The 21,857-nt window shown below is 40.8% G+C and overlaps 2 long non-coding RNA genes across 2 annotated transcripts; one reads left to right on the plus strand and one right to left on the minus strand.

The window, feature by feature from the left end:
* Nucleotides 1-313: 313 nt before the first annotated feature.
* Nucleotides 314-15,938, minus strand: Gm35579. The gene is made up of 4 exons (XR_375069.1): nucleotides 15,860-15,938; nucleotides 15,634-15,735; nucleotides 784-953; nucleotides 314-458 (listed from the first exon to the last, which is right to left on the minus strand). It is a non-coding gene; the product is annotated as a predicted gene, 35579 (long non-coding RNA).
* On the plus strand, nucleotides 9,009-10,985 carry Gm46769. The gene is made up of 3 exons (XR_001783501.2): nucleotides 9,009-9,105; nucleotides 9,373-9,479; nucleotides 10,905-10,985. It is a non-coding gene; the product is annotated as a predicted gene, 46769 (long non-coding RNA).
* Nucleotides 15,939-21,857: the final 5,919 nt, after the last annotated feature.

A 21,857-nucleotide genomic window follows, 5' to 3' on the forward strand; every position in this document is an offset into this window, starting at 1 on the left:
AAAACAAAAACAAAAAAACAAAGATCCTCCTTTTTTGGGACTTGCCCAGCCACTGCCTTCAAGTTCCTGAGAAACAGAATCTCGAGATCACTGACTCAGTGTGGGTTTGGTGCCCATTGATAGTCTGGGACCCCAGTCCCCAGACTTATGCTTACCTGAGGTGAGAAAACCTCCACAGTTCTTGGAGATCTCAACTTTTATTCCATTCCCTTTGAGTTTGGCACCTGCTCCTTTTCATTGCTGCACGTATTTCCTTGCGTGACTTGAGTATGTCTTCATTCTGTAGTTATCACATTCACTTTAACACATTCAGAAGACTTTCCTATTCTAGAATCTTCGGGCTTCAAATCGAAAGTTTGGAATCTTCTTTTTATATCTTCTCTGTTCTCTCCTTAATCTAATTATTCTAATGAACTTCCAGTGGCCTCATGGCCTGTTCTTCTTCCAATAAGATTCACCTTTTCAAAAAAAATCACAGTTATGATTATATCCCCATCTAACTCTGTAACTTGTCTTCTATACATCTAAGTACTCAGACCCCTCTGTGAATGGTCCTTTCTTGTAACCTATTTATCACACTTTGACACACATAATCTCCATTTTCATTCTGGGATTATGCCACCTCACTCGAGCATTTGGTCAAGAATCCTTTGGTTTAACATTCTTTATCTTCATCTGTAACTGTCAGCAGCTGTTAACCCATCTTTGAAGACAAAGCTTATCATACCCAACTCTGTTTCCAAGGCAGGATGCCATCAACATCCATTATTCAAGGCTCTTTACCTGCAACTAAACCCTGAGTATTGGGCAGCCAGGATCTTCAGTTTTGCTCCCAGCTTCTCCATTTTGGTAAGTGTTTGCTTAACAGCAATAGAGTGAATACTCTATCCTTCTCCCCATATTCCATAGACGCTCCCTTTCCATTCCACAGCAATACTTATGGGACAGTAAACCTGTCAAGAGACAGCAGAGGAAAGCATATGCAAGAGAAAAGATAATATGAAGTAAACAAGAGCAACTACATCTTCATTGCTCTACTTATGAACAATGGCATTTAGTCTCAGAATTTATCACCATTTACATCAAAATATTAGTTTCTTATTTTCTATTATTCTTCACACTTGCTGTAGCATAAAGTCTTTCTGGCTTGTGAGATTTTGTGAAAAGTACTGCAGTGGTACAACATGCAATTGAACATACAATTTAATTGTATGTTCAAGGGATCACCTTTATGAAATGAAAATAATCACATAAACCCAGAATTATCCAGTTACTGTTACTGTTACACACCCAACTTTTCATCTCAGGTGAGTAGATTTTTTCCATGATTCTGGGAGGAAAAAAAAAAAAAGATGCTCCCAAACTCAGTAAGGAAGAAATAAGAACAAACTCATGTGAAATCCAGGAGATTTTTCTGAGAACCATTCCGTGCAGAAGGCAGGGTGTGAAAAGCAGTGAATTCAACTTCGAGAGATAAAAGTTAGTCATCTGCATCAATCACAAAATCCATTCCTTCGTCTCTTAGTATGTGACCCTAAGATGCTCACCAATGAAAAGTTCTATGAAAACAAAAGTAATCAAGAGTGAGCTGGGGTTTCTATTGAATTTTAAATAGTTCATTTGTATGCTTCTTGTGTCCTAAGAGACCAAGTCAAAAGCAGTGAAGAGCATAAAACAAGAGACAGCTGGAAAAAAAAGTCTCGAAATGATCAATGTAATGTTTCATGTCAGCAACTGGAATTTTTTGCTGTGTTACCATCTTGGTTGCTGACAGCCTGATTTAATGACCCGGTGGCTGCATAAGTTGACATGGCAACGATGGAAAATGCCATAAATATCTGAGTTGTGGACGTGAATGGTATGTTTACATTGTGTGGGGTGTATTGTGGGACATGTGGTGACTGTTGTCCTATCCAGTTGGAAACGTCTGGAACTGACAGCCATTTTTTAGAGTCGTTTGGACTAAATGACTCTCAAGACAGACACTTTACTGCAAGTCCAGGACTGTGCATTTCTGTGTATATTTGAGAAATTAAACTGGGCATGTAAAGGGGCAGGGAAGCTTATCACAGTTTGCCATGTGTCATGAACCACTCGGTGTCCCAGAGTCAAAACCATGTTTCTTCTGTATTCAACATAATAGCAAATTATTTCATTCAGAATGGAAGCCACTAAGCAGCACTTCTACAGATTTACTAGAACCCAAGTACTAGAAATAAAAGATTTTTTAAAAATTACTTTCAGCTGAATTGTTATTTTATTTCTTAAGTTATATAACAAAAAATAGTAGCATATTTACTTTATGCTCCATACTCGAGGAAAGCTAGGACACCCACACCTTGCTTCTCCTTGGTTAATTTTTACACTTTCAAAGAGATGTCAACTTTGTAATGTTAAGTTTGAAAAAGAAGGAAAGAACTGAAAAATGCATTATATTAAGAGCTGACTCCCCTAAAGATCACTACAGAACCTGGTTTATCAAACCAAACTGATCAAAGCTCATAACAGTGAGGAAAGACACAGAGAACCACCTACCTGCTTCTTAGCTGTGTCTAAAGATGAAAAATAGGATCAGCAGAGCCCTAGGACCTGAGTTCAGCTGAGTAAATTTTAATGTGACTTTTGCCAGTGGGGAACTGGCCTAGGTTATACAAATTATATGGTATAAGAGGTTTAAATTCATAGATTCAAGGCAGAGCCTTGAAATTGGCCTTGTAGAAAAGGCTGTAAGCCCTGATAACTAACTTGTTTAGTTGCCTTCTGGGAACCAGCATTCCTGAATAACATGGCTAAATTGCATTAATGGTTTCCATATGCTGTGTAACTCAGAGGTAGGAAAGAATGGCTAGTTTTAGTGTCGTCTAACCATATTACTTGACAAATGTTGGCTTTTGTTCTCTCTAACCTTGGAGAAGTCATTTAATCTCTTTTGATCTTGTCACCTCATGCGTCCATTTACTAATTCATTCTTCATTCACTTTTGCACAAATTACACACTGAATATTGGCTCAAAGTCCCCACTTGGGACACAAGGGTGACTTGTCAACATTCCACCAGGAACCTATGATACATTCTTTCAGCCCTTCAACTATGTCATGATTATGTAAGCATCTTGTGTGTCAGGAAGTCAAGTCAAACTCTGATGAGCATTTTTATTATGCTTACCCTTGAGAATGTTAGAAACCACTGAAGCCAACCCTCTTACCAATTCTTATGGGAGTCTGAGTTACTTGTGCCATAGCTATGGCTGTTACAAGGGCACTGGTGGAGCCTATGTCATCTCCAGGTGGCAATGATGTGATTGGCTGAGCAGTCACCATCCAGCATGGAGCACTACGATTATCTCAGGTAATCCTGAGATACCACCTCAATGTATCCTTGTTTGTGGCCAATGCAGTTCACAGACAGGCCACATGACTGTTAGTATCGGAATATTTCTGAAGCATCTTTGCATGTTGATACTGAAAGAAAGTCGAAGACCTGTCAACTGTCTGGGGTGAGTTTGTGCTGAGTAACTGAATCATAATCAATGAAAGGACTACACCTGCATGCAACCACTCATTTTCACACTTCCGACTGAACCTTACTTCCTTTATTTTTTAAAATTATTGTGTGTATGGATTTAATGTGATAGTGGAGGTATGTGTTTGCACATGTACGCATTTGCATGTATGGACACCATTGCTTGTCTGTGGGGGTCAGAAGAAATCTCTCAGGGCTCAGCTTTCTAATTTCACTGGGAGGGTCCTGAGGATTGAACATAGGTTCTTAAGTCTAGCAGCAAGCACTTTTACCCAATTAGATATTTCACCAACGCATGCTTTATTTTTCTTAAATATTATTGAACTCTTTCCTGGTGGCAAACTTAGCTCTCTTTGCTAAAAGTATTCTACAATTTTGACTTTTTAATAATTTTTATGTAGCAACTGTACTGCTACCACTGGAGCAGCAGAAGTAGGGGATGACAAGATTGAGGTCAACTTGAAATATATAGCAAAACGAGGAAGAGAGAGACAGGGAGAGGAGAGAGGGTAGAAAGAGAGGAGAGGAGGGCGAGCAGATGTTCATGGTGTAATGATAGTAAACTCAAGTCATTTACAAATAGCATCTAAATCAGCAAATGGAAACAAACAGACGCTGAAATGAAAGATCTTAAACAGCACAGTCTTTCTTTTCTTTGTTTTCTCTTTCACTTTAATCTTGGTTTTGTAGAAAAAGCAAAATATTGTCAGTGAAGAATAGACAAATTTGTCACATCTTAATTTGACGGTAAAGAATTGCTTTCGATCACTGACCTTTCTTTCTTTGTCTTGGGATCAAACTGTAACCAGGGAGCCTGTTTTCACATGAAGTTGAGAGAAAAGCATTTAACCTCGTTGAAGGTGACGAGCGTTCTCCTTCCCACGCTCCTCAGGTATTGACATGTTTGGTTTAGAGGCCCATTCATCATGAACCGAAGGATTCATCCATCACATGGAGATGGGTGCTTATCCCCCAGGCTCCTAATTTACCTTGTTCAGAACCCCAAATTTAGCCTGAAGCAATAAAAAATGTCTATGTGGCATACTGTATACAAAACCATCTTTAATTCTTTGGAACTGTGACATAAAGGACTCCTATTTATACTGCTCTTGCCCTGTAGTCTACATTACTGAGTGTTGTCAGATCAACAGTCCTGTAGCTGACTGCTCTCACTGCCCAAGTGTCTTAGTTAGGGTTTTACTGCTGTGGACAGACCCCATGACCAAGACAAGTCTTATAAAGGACAACATTTAATTGGGACTGGCTGACAGGTTCAGAGGTTCAGTCCATTATCACCAAGGTAGGAAGCATAGCCATCTAGGCAGGCATGGTGCAGGAGGAGCTGAGAGTTCTGCATCTTCATCTGAAGGCTGCTAGTGGAAGACTGACTTCCAGACAGCTAGGATGAGGGTGTTAAAGCCACAGTGACATACCTACTCCAACAAGGCTACACCTACTCCAGCAGGGCCACACCCTCTAATAGTGCCCCTCCCTGGGCTGAGCACATACAAACCATCACACCACGTGACACTGCTATAGGAAGGACAGAAGCAGTTTCACAGGTTAAGATGGTGACATGTGTATTATCTATTCATAAAAACGAAATGTCACTAGAGCTAAAGAGCACAAAGCAAGCTCAGTCTTGATTTCTAATACCATTCCCAAAAGAAGCTAACAAAGTAGCCTGGAGTGATATTCAGTGCCTGGAAACAAGAAAGCTTTGCATGGGAAAAGGTATCTCATGCAAGAACGTTCAAGGAACTCAGGGGCAAACTGAAAGACCTTCTATGAGCCAGAAATGGGGTGACTAGAACATAAGATAAATGCCTGTGGATTCAGATATATTATAAAGAGACAGCTAATAAATAGATAATAGATAAGTAAATGATAGCTAGCCAGGTGGTGACACATATACATACATAAATACAAATAAACATATGTACTAACAGACAAATGATAGCTAGCTCGATAATAATGATGGTAGAGATAGATACATAGATAATTGACAGATACATGGATGACAGATGTTGATAGATGGTAGATAGATGATATACAGATAGATGATAGATAAATTAGATGATTTAGATGACATACAGATAGATGATAGATAGATAGATAGATAGATAGATAGATAGATAGATAGATGATAGATAGATAGATAGATAGCTGAGAGAGAGAGAGAGAGAGAGAGAGAGAGAGAGAGAGAGAGAGAGAGAGAGAGAACAGAGACTAATATTCCACACATAAAGTTCCCATACCATGGGATATGTAGAAGTTTCCCCTCCGACGGTAATGCATAACTTAGGGGTGAGTTTTATGTATGACTTCCTTCCAAAGGGTACAATATAGGAAGGAAAAGAAGTAACTTCAGAGTGGTAGAAACTAGTCGTGATAACATAGCCGTCCCTTGACATGATAGAGAGAAAACATTTGTTTGATGGTCTTCCTCTCAAAAGCTCAGAACTTGGTGTAAAAAATAAACAAATGACAGACAGATCCAAGAGTGGGCATTTGATAAAATGCTTGAGAGGCCCTCCTTAAAACTGTCAAGGTCGTCTGAAATAAAGGTTAGGTAGGAGAGATGACTTGGTGAGTGTGCTGCTTAGCTTTATGTCAACTTGACACAAGCTAGAGTCATTGGAAAGGAGAGAGCCTCAACTGAGAAAATGACTCCATAAACCCTGGACTGCAGGAAAGCCAGTAAAGCATTCTCTTACTTAGTGATTGATGGGGGATGGCCCAGCCCATTGTAGGTGGGACCCTCACTGGGCTGATGGTCCTGTGTTCTATCAGGGAGAAGGCTGAGCAAGGCATGTGAAGCAAGCCAATAAGCAGCATCCTCCATGGTCTCTGCATCAGCTCCTGCCTCCAGGATTTTGACTTGTTTGAGTTCTTGTCCTGACTTCCTTCAGTGATGAACAGTTATGATAAAACTTAAGTCAAATAAACCCTTTCGTCTCCAAGTTGCTTTAGTCATGGCGCTTCATAACAGCCACAGTAACCCTAATTAGATCAGAGGGTAAGAGCATTTGCTGAGGATGAGGATCTGAGTTTAGATCCCAGTCAAGTATAAACCTGTGGCCCTGTACCCATGCAGGTACGTGTAATGTCAGCACTGGGGCAACGGCAGGAGAGGGATAGCCAGGAGGATCTCTGGGCCTCGCTGGCCACCAGCATAGCTCCAGGTTGAGTAAAAGACCCCAACTCTACGGAATAAGCTGGAGAGTGAAGGAGCAAGACACTAAATATCCTTTTATGGATTCTGTGAGTACACAAGTATACACACACACACACACACACATTTAAATGAGAAAAGGCTGAGAAACAGAAGTACCTAAGGAACCATGATCACTTACCATATGTAACAATTTGGAGGGATCCTCAGATAGAAAAGAACAAAAGGAAAATATCAACACATGTATATTAAGATACTAGTGTGGTTGGTTGAATAATAATGCATCAATATTGGTTTGTTAATTATTATAATTATATTATGAGATGATGCTAATAGAAGAAAATGCAATAGGGTGGTGTATGAGGACTCTCAAATGCTTTGCTAAATCTAAAACTATCTTAAAAGAAAAAAGCTTGTGTTTATAAAATATATGGTCTCATCTTTATTTTGATATTATTCATAACAGTTGCATTATGGATTTAGGCTAGGTGTCCATGAGTAGACAAATGCATAATGAAAATGTGGTATATAGGCAATGGGGTATTATTCAGAGATTAAAAAGAATAAAATTATGTCATTTACCAGAAAGTGTATAGACACAGACAGCATTACATTAAGCAAACTAGGAAAAGCATGAAAGGCAAATATCATATGTCTTCATGTGTAGAATCTAGACTCTAAATTTTTGTTTTTTTAATCAAAGTCAGGGTGTCACCAGTGTAGCCCATGCTGGCTGGACCTCACTATGTGATTCAAGCTGGTCTTATAGCAATGCTTCTGCCCCCTTTTTACTGTGTACTGGGATTACATGTGTGTGTCAACATATTTGATCTCATAATTTATATGTTTTTTTCCTAAAAACAGACAAAACAATGAAAATGGGGGAGGGGACTATTACAGAAGAAGAGGACCAAGTATTGGAAATGAGCTGAAGAAGGTAATAATAGTGAATATTACCAAGATACTTAATATGTATTATGTTATATTATATTATATATATTATATATAATAATATGCACAACATATAACATGTCTATTATATAATTATATATTATATTTTATATATCTAAATATAAGTGATGTAAGTAAAATAATAAATTGATATATTGTGATATATTGAGTCAATTTTAGCAATTTTAACAATAACATTTTAAAATAAACCTTTTGTAAAATATACAAATTATATATAATTACATATATATTATACGTAGTATATTATAAGGAATCACATTATTTCAAACAACTAACTATGCTAGTAAAATAAATTTTATGCTAGTAAAATAAATAATATGCCAGTAAAATAAAATTGTATCATTTTTAAAAATTGTAAAATTATATAATTAGGGAGCTGGGGAGATTCTCGGTGAGAAAAAGCAAATATGGTGATCTGGGTTCCATTTTCAGAACCTCTGTAAAAGTGGATGAAGAAAAGTTGTCCTCTGTGCCATGGCACAGGTACCAACACACATCCTACCCGCAAGTGTGGTATACACACAATCTTTTTGAAATAATTAAAATTATGCAATTAAATTATAATCTTAGAAATTGAGTTCATACTTAGGAAATAGTAATTTTAAAATAGAAGTAATTCATTGAGTCAATTTTAACAATCTCAGCAATATCATTTTTAAATAAACCTTTTGTAAAATATACAAAGGTGTGCTAATGAAGACAAAAAGAAAATTGCAGTTTTGCCTTTCTGGACAGTTTGCTCTCACAGTTTGCCATCCTTTGAGTAGTCAGGCTGGTTGCCAGTCAGCCTGTGGGCATGTCACTTGAGGCAGTCTCATACAACACCATTGGGACCAACCATTCTTTCCTGTCTCTGTGTTCATCAACGTGGAGACTGAGCAAAAGTAATTTAACTGTTTGTTCCAGAATACTAGATCTTCTACAGCAGAATGATCTTCTACCCACCAGAGGCTCACTTACCAAAATTTGCTTCATGCGTTTCATCTTGCATGGTCAGAAACTGAAAACGGGTAGAATTTAAACCCTGTCCAATCTCAAAACTGATCCCACCTTGCCAGACTTGCCTACCAATCCCTAAGTCTGGCCCTTCATCTCTTCATTCTCACAAGCTGTTGGGATGATGAAGGTGACACTCTCTCATGTCCCAGTAGAACCAAGAAACTAATTTGCTTTGTGAATGGTTCCATATGTCTTTAGGATGCTGACAGCAAAATTTAAGGTGGGGGCAAAAGAGCTTGGTCTTCTTTTTGAACAATAACTTAGTATCTTCCACTCCCACAATCCCAGATTTCAGGTAAACATGGAGAACCACAGTTCTATTTCTGTCTGGAAGTGTCAAATTGCTGTGCGAACTTTTCCTGGGGAGACAAGGAACCATCTATTCACTCAGGAGAGGCCATCAATGACAGAGCAAAGAAGCTTCCTCTTGAATCCAGGTTGGTGAACCAGTGAGTTTTATTAGGATGAGTTGCAGGGCTATGAACAACGTATGGATAGCTAAGTCATCAAAGAAGTCTCTCTGAATAATGTTAACTGGCGCTATATACTCAGGAAGGGGTAGGACCTAAGGAGCTCATCGTCATGAACCCAATCTTAATGCAGATAATCACAGATGCTGAGAGCTCAAGATAGCAAAGTCCACTAACTCTTTAATTCTACCCAAGATATCAACTATGGTAATTTGGGGTTTGTGTACACCATAGAACAAGGAGGTGATTCCACCCTGTTGATGCCTGCTGAACTCTGCTGCATGCAGAATATCCCAACTAGTGAAATCTACAGCTTGAGTGTATGTTTCTACACAATTATGGTAAGCCCTCTAAGCCTCTCTCCCCCTCTCCTTTCCCCTCCCCCTCTACCTCCCCCTCCCCCTTCCCGTCGCCCTCCCCATCTCTATCCCCCTCCCTAGCTCCTCCCCCTCCACTTCCCCTTCTGTTTTCCTCCCTCCCTATACAGAATTTTAGACTATAAAACCAATTTGGCCTTTAGTCAAGGAGCTAACATAGGCTGGAGGAAGTTTCTCCTCCCCCAAAACACCTGACAAACCACCAGCCTACATCTGCTGCCCATGTTTGCTGTGAAGCCACTCACTTCACCTTCTGCTTCACAGAGCAGTCAGTGCAGACTGCGAGGCTCAGACCTTATTTCTGCCTGGTCAAGCCATTGTGCCATCTCTATTCAACCATGACCACCCTGTGTCAAGTCAGGGCCACCCTGGGTGTACTCTCCAGCCAGAGTTTCAAGGTTTTGATTTCCTCAGCTTACCATGTCACACCACCCAGGACTCAGCAGTCAAATAGAGGCATCCTCCTGCCTTGCCTCTCTTCTGTGTACAGTGCCTCTCTGACAGAGACATTGCCTCTCAGGGATTTCTTCTCTGTCGCAGCTATTCCTTCTGAGGTAACATTATGTCTGTGACTGACGCAAGGATGTGCCTTTCTGATACTCTTCGAGAAAGAAATGGTTATCAAAACAATAGAGTACCATAGTGAGCTGATTACTCTCTGCCTTAGTTGGGGTTTCTATGGCTGTAATAAAACACCATAACCAAAAGCAAGGTTGAGTAGGAGAAGAGCTTATTTTAGCTTGCATTCCCACATTGCAGTCTCTCATGTAGGAAAATCAGAGCAGGAACTCAAATAGGGCTGGAACCTAGAAGCAGAAGCTGATACAGAGGCCATGGAGGAGTGCTGCTTACTGGCTTACTCAGCCTGCTTTCTTTGAAAACTCAAGACAACCAGCCCAGGGTAGCACTGTCCACAGTGATCTGGGCCGTCTCACTTCAATCAGCAATTAAGAAAATGTTTCACAGACTGCATCCACATGCCAATCCAGTGGGGACATTTTCTCAACTTAGCTTTTTTTTTTTTTTTTTTTAACAAATAACTCTCGCTTGTGTCAAGTTAACATAAAACTAGCTAACACACCACCACTGCCTTGGTCTGGAATTTCTTTGTGAGTCTGACAGGTAGCACTTGAATAATGAACATGGAGCAAGACAATGGCCTACCGGCTAGAGGATTTCCTCTTAACCTGACCGCTCTATGGTGACCTTCATGTGGCGCTCTTTGTGCCTTTCCATGGTGTAGCTGAGATATCTTCTCTTAACCCGTCCTTTCTCCTCTCCTCATTTCACAACCATTTTTGTGTTCTGAGACTCCTGTCCACTTCTGCTACCTCTCCATTATGTTTCCATAGCTGTTGGCCAGAACTTTTCTTATTCTTTGCCTTTCAGATTAGTATCTGCTTCCTGAGGACATACCCACCTCCACCCCTAGTCATCAGCCATGACAGAGTTGACACCAGAGTTTATGAAAGAGCAGGTGAGAACCCCATAAATTAACCGTCCTAAGAAAAATAATCCTGTGCTGGACATTTTTCTTTGGCTCTCTAGATGTGCCCCACTTTACTCCCATCCATTTTGTCCTTAATTGTCCATGCTGTCGGCTCTTTTCCCTTCTGTTTCATATGGCTCAGACAGTGGAAATCACCAACAGGACACTGGAGAGGGAGAGATTCAAAGGTGTTCTTCTCAGCTTTCTTTCCACTAAGTCTCTACAGGTTGGTGGCATCCCCTGTTGAAAGTGACTACTACCACTAAGTGTAGTTACTTACAGTCCTAGGTGCCATTCTGTCAGGTCCAGTTGTGTAACAGCTCCCCTTGTGGCTCGACATGGGTACTGCACCATCACTGGGTGTTCCCCACACTTCTCATGTTGCCAGGACCATGTCTAACTAAACCATAATTTTAGAGCAGTCAGATCCATTTACAACAGCAGCAGCAGCAGCAGCAGCAGCAGCAGCAGCAGCAGCAGCAGCAGCAGCAGCAGCAGCAGCAGCAGCAGCAAAGAAAATCCTCAATTGTTAGGCTTAAAGATCTTGCTTAAACATGTGGAAGAAAAAGATACAACTGCATCGAGATTATATTTCTATTAGAAGTATCAATGTAACTATTGAAATAGCATCTGAATTCCACCACAGAATTATTGGTAGCTTTTGATGCCACAGTTAATACAGAGCATATCAAATAGAATAATGAGTTCTATTTGAATGTATCAAAATTCAGCATGCTCCCTTGTTTTTTTCTTTTAAAATGTTATCTGAGACACAAGGTTCTCAGGTTTAAAGAAGGAAACCCTGGTTAATGTAATTGTTTTCAACTTTTGAACAAATATTCCCACCTTCAGTGGGACAGAAATTTATCTCCCTCATCCAATGGTGGATCTGGCAAGGTGATTCAAGACACTATTTTAAAAACCTTTTTTAAAATAATTTCTTCCAAAGTTTCTTTGATAAGTTAAAAAAAAAAGAATATGATCTCTATGGACACAATCTACATATGACCACACTCATAAAGCAGGCCTACAATTTTAAGGAGTTTTGCAAAAGCTATGTCCCATAGTTTTTGTGCCTCAAGTTACAAGCTGCTGATCTACAGACTTGCAAAGAAGCAGGATAACTATATTAGTGGTACACACACACACACACACACACACACACACACACACACAGAGAGAGAGAGAGATACACAACTCCATAAGGAAAGGTAAACAATGGAAATGATGAACACAGTACATGCTGTGCTCTCTCTCTCTTCCCCTCTGTCCCCCAGTGTGTGTGTGTGTGTGTGTGTGTGTGTGTGTGTGTGTGTGTGTGTGTATAAAGGCACAAATGTCATTTTTAGTGAATTTTTATTTCAAAATATATATTATTGCAGAGGCTTATGATTATAGATTCAGTTCCATGGTTTCCAACAATTCTTGAATTTCCTTTGTAATATTTACCAAAATTTGGGTGTTTTCTCCCGAAATATACATCATATTTCCTCTAAGCCAATAGTTTTGTAGAGATTCATAAGCCTCATCCTTGTCTGATGCTCCTACCGTCTCTCACTGCATGCTCAGCTTTTGTACCACCTCTGATAGTCTACCCAAGTTGGAAATGGAAGTGTATTGGCCAGAGTTTCCTAGAGGAGTGGGTATGATAGGATGGACGTGTATAGTATAAGAATTAGTAGTTCACTCTATATTAAAATAATAAGTTTGACTCCTGAGAGACTGAGAACCTGGTAGTCAGTCCTGGAGAGCTAATGGTCCTTCATCAACCGTGGAAGCTAGAAACCAGGATGCTGAGAGCAGCGAAGGAATCAGCAGTGGCAGAAACAGCTTCAATCAATTGCTCTGCATAAGGGGAGGCCAGATGAGCAAAAAAAAATAGGCAATCCTTTTTCTGCCACATCTTCCTTTTATCTGGGATGCTACAAGAAGTTGCCCTCCACACTCAGGATGGGACTTGCTGTATCAATTAAGGCAATAGAGAAGTTTTGTTCAGGGCTCCCTACTCAGGTGATTCTAATTTGTGGCAAGCTGATGTCAAAAGCAACCATCACTTCTCTTCCATATCAACACATCTTAACCATTTCTCAGCATCCCATCCATGCTCTTTCCTTTCCAGTCATTGTCCAGGTCTCTAGTGTGCTGGGAAAACATTCATTTTGCTTTCTCCATTTGTCAGCCTCACAAGGCCACTGCTTAACATTCGGAGACCTGGCTGACTTTCCATAGCCTCATCCAGCGTGGGGCTGCAGACAGCTTGTTCTTCATGTCTTCTTGGAAGAGTACCTGAGCTCTCTACCACAGCGTGTGAGGAGGTTCTCCCACCTGGGCCACTGATCCCTTTTTAATCCTCCTCAACTTATCCCCTCTGTGCACACCTATGGCACTATGTCACCACAATTTCTCAAACCCACATGACTTTTCAAGCTTCTGTGTCTTTGCATATCCACCTCATATTGTGACTTTTGCCTGCTTGAGTGAGGCCTACTCGTCTCTAAAATCTCTGTCTAATAAATAGCACACACACTCCCAGAAGCCCCCAAAGGTGACTTCAAGCCAAAGACATCACTGTGTTCTCTTTTACTGCCTAACTTTCTCTTTAACAACACACATTAAAAGGCAGGAAACCATTCATCTACACTTCCATTTCTACCAGGAAAGGTGTGTTCCCTGAGGTGGAGCCAGATGGTTAACCAGTTTTACTGGTTCCTGCCATATGGTAGACACCACAGTTAGACATATGGATTTCCAGATCTGCTCTAAAAAGGTGCAGTGCACCTTAAAACAAAAGCCAACTAATCATATTACACAACTTCTTTCACATTCTAACATCGATATGAATTAAGTTATAATTCTCCTAATGGCAGGCAGGGCTAGCCAGGAATAAATGGGGAAGAGATACAATTTCTGTTGTGACTATGAATTATGAAGGCTTAAGTCAGATCCAAATCCCCACCTAGGTATTTTACATGTATCCAGGTAGCATAATTTGGGTTTAAGATGTTCTCAGAGGCTTTGTCCTCACAGAGATGCTATGAGGAGCCCGTAGAATTGAGGTGGTACCTAGTTAAAGTTTTTTGAGTCCTTGGGATACAGTCTTAAAAAGATGTTGGCAACCTGGTCTCTTTTAGTCTCATTCCTTGCTTCTTGGCTGCCATGAAATGAACAGATTTATACATTATGGTCTATCACCATGAGGTACTGCCTCCTTACAGGCTCAAAAGCTGTAGGGTCAGCTTACTGTGTACTGCAATTTTTAATGCTGTGAGACAACTAAACTTTTTTTTCTCATCAAGATGATTATTTATTTGTCTCAGGTACTTGTTACAGTAGAAAAATGATAATATACCAGGCCAACACACACACACACACATCACAATCCTGTGAACATGCATATTTCCATCCAGGTATATATAAACATATGTGTGAATGCCTGAGAATATGACTGTCTGAGAATAACTAAGAGGGTACCTTGTAGAGACACACCTAAACATAACTTGGTTTCTTCTATGCACCAAGTTATTTAACATTTGACTAAGAAGCATCCTGGAGACAGGTGCATTTACAATGGAGTTAAGCTGAACTGTAAAAGGATGGCGAGACCTGCCCACAGTCAAGCTGCCACCATAAGCCAAGCCTGAGCTTCTTGGTGAAATTTCTACCTTCACACTTGCTCTTCCACCACCTGCTTTCTCTCTAGCTGGCCTTCTCAAAGGCCTGCCTCACAGTATAAGTGACACATATTCACTTCTAAGGAGGGGGGTTGATACAAATAACAGGATTCCTTTTGGGTGAGAAGCAACTAGGAAAAATATTGACATCAGCCAAAGAGACTCTGGCCATAGCAGGAGAGGTCAAAGGACACTGAAAAGGGAACATTTAGATTTGCACCACATTGTGGGCGGAGATGAGCTGGTGTTATGTTACTGATTTGTAAAATGCTAAGTTAGTTTACCTTTCAGAGCAGAGACTACCCACACCAAAGACTTAAAATTTTCTTGGAATTGATCTCCAGAATTATCTGCAAAGTCAGTGTGCATATGTAAATGACAACACCATATATATATATATACATATATATATATACATGTATATATGTATATTGTTTGCACTTTCTTCAAAAAGTAAAACTATCTAAATCTATGTCTGTCTGTGCACACACACATATACAGGATCACTGACAACACACATGTACACACAGATATTTTCTTCATCAGTATCCCTAGATTCATCCCAAATAAAAACTGACCTAATGTTTTAAGAAAAGCTTTCCTGCTAATACCAGCTGCTTTGTTGGAGACCACAAATCATTTCTTTCTTTCCTCTTATAACTTGTATTAAATTCATTCTTTGACAATTTTTCATATGTGTGTAATACATTCTGACTACCTTTAATCCCAGCTTCCCTTACTTTCCTGATACCCCCACCAATGTTCCCTCTTCCTAAAATCCCTTTTCCATATTTCTGTCTTATATCTGTTTGTAACCCACTTACTATAACCATGGCTGTATGTGTGATCTTGTGACTGTAACAATTCACTGGAGCCCGATGGACTCGTCAGGGAATACAGATGGATTATGGGTTGCTAGCAGCCATGTACTGTCCCTAACTAAGGTAATTAGACTCACCAAGCAATTAGAACAACTCAGTGACAGCAAAGGAAGTCCCCATTCTGCTAATGTGACACATCTGTCTGTTAGTCCAAGAAATGACACAGCAACTGTCCTCTCCTGAGGAGAGAGAAAAATTCCAGAATGCACTATTCCATTTGTAAAATAAGTAGTTAACACTATGCAAAGCATAAGCAATCCCCAGCCAGTACCCTGGAGGTAAATCCAGAGTCTTACAACTTACAACTTGGGAGGTCATCACACTGAAGAACTGAGAGCAAGCGCCTGAGCTGACTGAAGCTCTCTTCCCTGTGTTAATCATGGACAGATTTCACAATGTATTCAAAGTCCCCTGGAAATCCTCTTCCACAAGAAAAGGATGCCTAGCATCCCACCCACTTCCAAATGTCAATCATCAATGATAAGACAGGGATGGGAACTACTGGTCACAAATAAAAACTGGGGAGCATGCGCAAGGCAAACGGTAAGGAACACAGTTCAAAGAAAGGACCAAGCACTAGGGTCTCTCTAATAGATTCCTGGGAGTTTCTATTGTACTAGGTTTCTATCTTGCTCCCAAATTGCCCCCCAGTTCCCACTATCTCTCCCAGTAATCTCTCCCTCATATTTCCCCAACCTGATCCCTCCTGTTACTGTCCCCACCTGCTTCCAGTCTACCCACAATATCTATTCTCTATCCCCTTCCCAGGGAGATCCATGCATCCCCACCTTGAGTGCTCCTTGTTTCTTAGCCTCTCTGGGTCTGTGGACTGTAGCCTGATTATACTTTTCTTTACTGTTAATATCCACTTATAAGTGAAAAGAAATGATTCCTAATGATACTCTGTTATACTCATTGACAGGAGCCTGACATAATCACCGTCATAGAGGCTCCATCCAGCAACTGATGGAAACAGATGCAGAGACCCACAGCCAAACATAAGGAAAAACTCAATGAATCTTGAGGAAGAAGGGGAGCCAGAATAGTCAGGCACAGCACAGGAAAACACACAAAATCAACAAACCTGAACTCACAAGGGTTCACTGAGACTGAACCAACAATCAGGGGGCCTGCATGGATCTTACCTAGACTCTGCATATGTGTGTAGCCTGGTGTTTTGGTGGGACTCCTAAAAGAGGAAGTGAGGGATTGTTTCTGACACTTTTGCCTACTTTGGGGATCCTTGAACTACTGGGTTGCCTCATCCAGACTTGATATGATAGACTTATTGCAAAACGATATGACATGTTTGGTTGATATCCCTGGGAGGCCTGCTCTTTCTGGGAAGAAACAAAGGAGAAATTGATGGCCAAGGGGAGGGAGAGAGGGAGGGAGGGAGGAACTGAGAGAGAAGGAAAGGGAAGCTTTAGTCAGGATATAATATATGAGAGAATAAATTAATTTTAAAAGCCTCACAAAAGGGACCAAACACTTTATACTTTCCCTTAGGTACATAAATTCAAGTCTGTTTTTCACCCAATCTGCTGTGAGCATACAAGAGAAACATTTTTTTCCTGTCAGTGCTGTCCTGGGACTCCAAAAACAGAGCCCTAGAGAAGTGACCAGGAGCCCTAGCATCCAGATCTTCCCTATAGGTAGCAAATTGTCATTTGCTCTGGTTACTTGTTCCCCCAAGGACTGTGACTTCTCAGAGTCTGCTGAGCTACCATAGGTGCACGGTCCCAGCATCCTTCTTGATTTTGAAGATTTCCTCTTGGTCTACCCAGTTCTTCATTTGGGTGTACCACCAGAAGAGATGTCCAAATCCTTGTCTCTTGGCTTCTTATTTTGAGATGTCTTGACCTTTTGAGCCCATAAACAGAATTGTTAAAAAGAAAAGCATTCAGAATCAGTGTGGTTGAAAAACAACAACAACAAAAAAAAAACAAAACTAAATTAGATCTTCCATGGATAATCTGAACACATCAATCTATAGAGTTAATTTCAGGATAATTGGCATGTCACCCCTGGGCTGAGCATGTGTGTTAAAAGCAGAACATTTATGTAACATGAGTGAGGGTCTGGGCTTCATCCTAGCATAATACAATAACAAAAAATTTAGTAAATAATCTTGTTTTGAAGTGCTAAAATGGTTAGTAGTAGTAATAATAATAATAAATGTATGATTGCAATCATCTAAAAGTATGATAACCGTTTTGCTAAATATAATATTTCAAATCTGAATGAATATTTACTAGTTTATTATACTTTATTAGCATTTTAATAATAATACTATACCCTCAGTACATAGTATATACGGATTGAGGGTCTATGTGGTCCGCACATCCACATGGTGAAGTCCTAGCTCCCTGAGTGATGACACCTGTAAATGGCATTTGGGAGAAGGTACTTAGGTTGGCATAAACCACAGCAGGTTCCTGTGGTAGGATGAGTTATCTGAAAAGAAGAGGAGAGATCTAAACTCTTCTCTGCTTCATGTAAGGACACAGGAAAAAGATGGCCATCCCCAGGTCAGGACTCACTGAGAACTGAGAACCCCACAACTTAGGAGCTTAATTTTGGACTTCTCAGTCTCCAAAACTGTGGGAAAGAATGCCTGCCATTTAGAAGTTGTCAGACCATGGTTCTTTTATTACAGCAGCCTGAACTACAGATAGATGTGTATATATGTATATATATGTGTGTGTGTGTATATATATATATACATATATATACGTGTGTGTGTATGTATATATATATGTGTGTGTGTGTGTATATATATATATATAGATAGAGAGAGAGAGAGAGAGAGAGAGAGGGAGAGGGGGGAGGGAGGGAGGGAGAGGGGGAGGGAGGGAGAGAGAGATAGATTAGATAGATAGATGCAGGCTTAGAAACAGCAGCCTCTGACCACATTAAGAAACAGACACTTTTAATTTGTCTGAAAAAACAGATAATGGGTCAACTGTGTATAAGATGGAGAAAATGGGTTCCACGGGTGCCCATAATAAAGTGCACAAGCTGAGTTGTGAACATGACATGTCCTGCTTGCCCTTCAAGGAGCATCCTAGATATTGACTCCTCCCCATTTTCTTCAGAGGATGTAAAGGTGAGTCATATGTAAGAGATGGGCATGGACACAGGTCTAAAGGCTTCTACCCACTCATCTGCAGTAAAGCACATAAGAGAAATTGTACAAGTGTTGAAAGGGTTCCTTCTGTCTGGGTAGTTTTAGAAGCACTTTACCTTCTAAGTAGTACATATATATCAAGTTAATATCCTGGCATGTATAACAAAGAAGTCCCTGCTTTGGAATCACTCAGTTGTTCAAACTCATCTATTGATATGTAACCACTGGACCTGCCTTGGAAGAAACCTTCACAGATCATTTACTGATATCGTCTCTCGTGATTCTCCAAATTAACTAGACTCAGCTGGTCATTTCTAACTTGGGATCTTAGCTTTAGTTTGTTTTCTGTTGCTGTAACTGAGTGCCTGAAGCTGCCAAACTTATGAAGAATAGTTTGCTGGTAATTGGGGTTAAATAAGGCCATGAGAGTGGGGCCCTCAAGATGATGTTAGTGGCATTGTAGAGGCCCCAAGTTAGCATTGCTTGCTTGGTCTCCTCGTGTGCTGTTATGTAGTACTGCAGCAGAAGACCTTCACCAGCAACATCCGTTTTCTTCTTTATAAATTAGTTAGTGTCGGTATTCAGATGTTATCACATGTACTAGGATAGTTCTCCTTCTTGGATGGCATTTAACTTGTAAGAAATGGGTCATGCAGAGGCTTAGGGATACCTGTATTACTTGAACTTTTACTGCCAAAGCCTGGGTTCTGGGCACTATAACGAGCTAGGTTTGGCCACTGGTCCTCCATACATCAATTAAATCTATAAGCAACAGTGTAAAGTAATTTATTCAATACAGCCATACTGGGTGTATGGAAGAAATAGAGAGGTTGAAGTGGAAGAAATAGAGAGGTTGAGTGGCCCCAAAGTTTATCTTCTGGGCACCCTCATGAGGTTCATATTTAAACAGAAGGCAAGAAGTATGCATAAGCATTCAGCCCTGACCAAGGTGTGGTACTGTCTATCACTGAGCCATCCTTGTCTCTCATGCCTTCCTTGTAGGGTGGTGTGACTGTGTAAAATCTGTTCCTAGGATTCCAGTTTAACCTCTGACTTGAATTGCTTCTTTCTCTTTACCCACCTTCAACTCCACATAGACTCCTGAAAAAATTCCAAATCCGTGGGATCAATTGTTTCACTAGCCTGATAGTTACAGGAAGGACACTAGTATTCTAGAATATCTTCACTCCTACTAGGACATTACAGCTATGCAAGGAAGCTACCGTGGATCCTATACCATGTTCTGAAATGGAATGCAGCATCAGAATGCTCATATGGAGGGCCAGGATAGTGGACATATTTGCTCACACATCCATTGGTCATTGGATGCTCTGCAGAAAGGGAATGGGCTTGGGTGAAGTGGACTGTCAGTGAAGATGGTCTGCAGGTAAAGTTACACTTTCAGAAATTGAGAACCCTTTCCTACAGTCTGTTCTCTGCAAGGAGGGGTCTAGGCACAGGGCAGTGATTTGTTGTTCAACTGCAAATAACAAGGACTTTTCCTCCTGGAGATTGGGGTGGGACAGTTTCTGGGGTCAAGCTGGAAGTATGTTTTGTGAAAGGCTTATGTTGATTCTTATTTACAGACAAGTGTCCCTGCAGTGGTTGATGGGCCTGAGGACTTGGGGATAGAGGTGTCTGTGCACCAGGACATTGGGTCCGATGAGCCCACCTGGACTGAGTCTCAGAATGCAGTGACCATCAAAGGGCCTCACAGAAAAAAGTAGGAGCAAGCTCCTTGTGTCCAGATGCCTGAGATTATCATGGGATATTTAGCCCTGGTGCCACTCAGGCAAAGCAGAGCTGGAAGGTGGGTCTGCTTTCCTGCCTCCTCCTGCTGACTGGCTCCAGCCAGCCTTGTCTCAAGGAGAGCTTGTTCAATTGAACTTTCAGCTCCCTAAATTGGCTCGTTCCCCTACCAGAGAAAACAGCCCTATTATAAACATACAAAACTAGAGTTAGGAGGGGTTGGGGGACTGCAGGCTCTTGCCTAAGTCTGGCCTCAGAATTGACTTTTCTGTCAATGAGAACACAGATTTGCTTTGACTTCTCCTGTGTGCTTTGGCAGTTTCGGCATGGCTGTAAAATTTATCCAAGGGAAACTGGCATTTATCTTGGGTTCACTTGCACTGGGCTAAACTGATAAACAGATGGGGGTTGGCCAGGCCATGGCTAATTTGGTTAGCACTTTACAAAACACAAATGTCACCTTTATTTCTGCAGGATTATTTATTGCTAATTGGGAAGTTATTGGTCTGTTATATTCGGACAGGATCGTTCACACTGTTGAAAACCATCTACTTCCTGGTTTTTGTGAAGCAATATCCATTATAAAGAGGAGGGAGTGTGCTGCCTCGGGTGGGAAGATCTGTCATTGATGCCAATAAAAGAATAAAATGATCCAACTGGGTCTGCATATGCACACAAAGCGAACTTATCTGTAAGGCTGTAGAGGGAAGAAAAAAAGAGAGAGAAAGGGAGAAAAAGAAGAAAAGAAAGAAATCCACAAGATCTAAGGGAAGCTTGCAAAGAAGACCAGAATTCAGAACAATGTCCTTCCCTGCTGTCTCCGGACTTTTTTTCTTTTGTGCCTGCCTAAAGGCAGTGGGAGGATCAGAGACCTCATCCTGGCTCTGTTTACTTTGGGAACAATCGGTGATGTATGAATAATAATGCCTCCCTCTGACCATGACTAATTGAATTGCAGCGAGCATGGTGCCCAGTGAGGGGCTTTGCTGGCCAGTCCATCACACCATTTTTCAAGTAGCTCGGGACAGTGATTGATGGTCTGGGTCCTTCCAATGAGCACCCTTGAACACCTAAGAGCAGGAGTGTGAACCTGCATTCCAAGTTTCTATTAACCAGAGCCTCGGGGAACAGCGGCTGGCAGGAGTCAGTGCTAAGACTGGTGACAAATAGAGCGACTGCAGGGAGAGGAAACCTTGTCCAGCTTCACCCATACCTGACTTTAAGAAAATCCCTGTATTGGGAATGGATAGGAAAATATCCCACTAGGGATCACCAGGCCACCGTGAGATACCTTCCGTTGCAGCTGACCCTATTACTAGGAAGTGGTAGGAGTGATAGCCTGGGGAAAATAAAGTAAGATAGGCCAAGATGTGTCTTGTAAGAGGGTCTTTAGGAGACCTCTTAAGGAATAGGAAAGAGTTG

The sequence above is a fragment of the Mus musculus genome, chromosome 2, assembly GCF_000001635.26.
Source record: "Mus musculus strain C57BL/6J chromosome 2, GRCm38.p6 C57BL/6J".
Lineage (NCBI taxonomy): Eukaryota > Metazoa > Chordata > Mammalia > Rodentia > Muridae > Mus > Mus musculus.